We start from the raw sequence: 2,647 nt of genomic DNA on the forward strand, positions 1-2,647 counted from the left end.
GACTAGCGCCAGACATGAGAAGTGCGCCTTTGTGGGACAGGTGAATAGTGCGGATCCTGTTTCAGTCTAAAGACTGAAACAGTATCCGCACTTTTCACCGTTCCTTTCAGAATCATTTGATTCATCAGGTAGGAATGGCGATTGCTTCTCCAGACCAATCGAAGGCTAGGCCAAAGTACCTCGATCTTTCCAAGAGGTGTGTGGCCCAACTTTTGAAAGAACCGCTAAGTGGAGAAGTATTTGGTATTTTTCCTAAGCACTTTTCACCGTAATTGTCCTAAGGTTGGTCTCTGCATCCTTAAGCATACCAGAGTTTTCACAGACGAAACAGGCTGAGGCCCAGTAATCTTGGCATTTCCAATAGTTGGTCCTAGAGACTACCAAGAAAGTGTTCTTTTAAGTATTATTCTGTTGTGGTTTCAGCATTATTTTCAGAACCCAAGCAGGGTTCTCGCATTAGCATAAGAATTCTGCCTGGTAGTTGAGATTTCATGGTGGGGTGTAAGTTCGGGGCTTCTGTCAGCCCTGCCTTTGATTTGTTTACCTCCAGAGTTGGAAAGTGCATATTTGCGTGAGATGGGAAAAGTGTGGATCGTGCTTCAGATTTCATCCTGACACTTTGAAATGACCAGTGTGTTGGTAATTATTTGCCATTTCCATGGCGTTTGGCACCGTAATAGTCATGAGGTCGGTCTCTGCATCCTGAAGCCTATGATGCTTTTTGCAGAGAAACCTCTGCTGAGGCCCAGGTAACTTGCTATTTCCCATAGCTGGCACAGGAGCCTTGGAAGATAGGATTGTTTTCAGTATTATTTCACCATTTTTTCACCACTGTTTCAAGAACGGGAGCCCTTTTCAACCGTTAGCGGAAGAATCCTTCTTTGGAGATGAGATATTTTTCTGGGGTGGCAAGTGCAGGGCCTCTGTCAGTCCTGGGTTTGTTGGACTAGCGCCAGACAAGAGAAGTGCGCCTTTGTGGGACAGGTGAATAGTGCGGATCCTGTTTCAGTCTAAAGACTGAAACAGGATCCGCACTTTTCACCGTTCCTTTCAGAATCATTTGATTCATCAGCTAGGAATGGCGATTGGTTCTCCAGACCAATCGAAGGCTAGGCCAAAGTAACTCGATCTTTCCAAGAGGTGTGTGGCCCAACTTTTGAAAGAACCGCTAAGTGCAGAACTATTTGGTATTTTTCCTAAGCCCTTTTCACCGTAATTGTCCTAAGGTTGGTCTCTGCATCCTTAAGCATACCAGAGTTTTCACAAACGAAACAGGCTGAGGCCCATTAATCTTGGCATTTCCAATAGTTGGTCCTAGAGACTACCAAGAAAGTGTTCTTTTAAGTATTATTCCGTTGTGCTTTCAGCATTATTTTCAGAACCCGAGCAGGGTTCTCGCATTAGCATAAGAATCCTGCCTGGTAGTTGAGATTTCATGGTGGGGTGTAAGTGCGGGGCTTCTGTCAGCCCTGCCTTTGATTTGTTTACCTCCAGAGTTGGAAAGTGCATATTTGCGTGAGATGGGAAAAGTGTGGATCGTGCTTCAGATTTCATCCTGACACTTTGAAATGACCAGTGTGTTGGTAATTATTTGCCATTTCCATGGCGTTTGGCACCGTAATAGTCATGAGGTCGGTCTCTGCATCCTGAAGCCTATGATGCTTTTTGCCGAGAAACCTCTGCTGAGGCCCAGGTAACTTGCTATTTCCCATAGCTGGCACAGGAGCCTTGGAAGATAGGATTGTTTTCAGTATTATTTCACCATTTTTTCACCACTGTTTCAAGAACGGGAGCCCTTTTCAACCGTTAGCGGAAGAATCCTTCTTTGGAGATGAGATATTTTTCTGGGGTGGCAAGTGCAGGGCCTCTGTCAGTCCTGGGTTTGTTGGACTAGCGCCAGACATGAGAAGTGCGCCTTTGTGGGACAGGTGAATAGTGCGGATCCTGTTTCAGTCTAAAGACTGAAACAGCATCCGCACTTTTCACCGTTCCTTTCAGAATCATTTGATTCATCAGCTAGGAATGGCGATTGCTTCTCCAGACCAATCGAAGGCTAGGCCAAAGTACCTCGATCTATCCCAGAGGTGTGTGGCCCAACTTTTGAAAGAACCGCTAAGTGGAGAACTATTTGGTATTTTTCCGAAGCACTTTTCACCGTAATTGTCCTAAGGTTGGTCTCTGCATCCTTAAGCATACCAGTGTTTTCACAGACGAAACAGGCTGAGGCCCAGTAATCTTGGCATTTCCAATAGTTGGTCTTAGAGACTACCAAGAAAGTGTTCTTTTAAGTATTATTCCTTTGTGGTTTCAGCATTATTTTCAGAACCCGAGCAGGGTTCTCGCATTAGCATAAGAATCCTGCCTGGTAGCTGAGATTTCATGGTGGGGTGTAACTGCGGGGCTTCTGTCTGCCCTGCCTTTGATTTGTTTACCTCCAGAGTTGGAAAGTGCATATTTGCGTGAGATGGGAAAAGTGTGGATCGTGCTTCAGATTTCATCCTGAGACTTTGAAATGACCAGTGTGTTGGTAATTATTTGCCATTTCCATGGCGTTTGGCACGCTAATACTCATGAGGTCGGTCTCTGCATCCTGAAGCCTATGATGCTTTTTGCAGAGAAACCTCTGCTGAGGCCCAGGTAACTTGCT

This window comes from Lemur catta (genome assembly GCF_020740605.2).
Source record: "Lemur catta isolate mLemCat1 chromosome 10 unlocalized genomic scaffold, mLemCat1.pri SUPER_10_unloc_1, whole genome shotgun sequence".
Lineage (NCBI taxonomy): Eukaryota > Metazoa > Chordata > Mammalia > Primates > Lemuridae > Lemur > Lemur catta.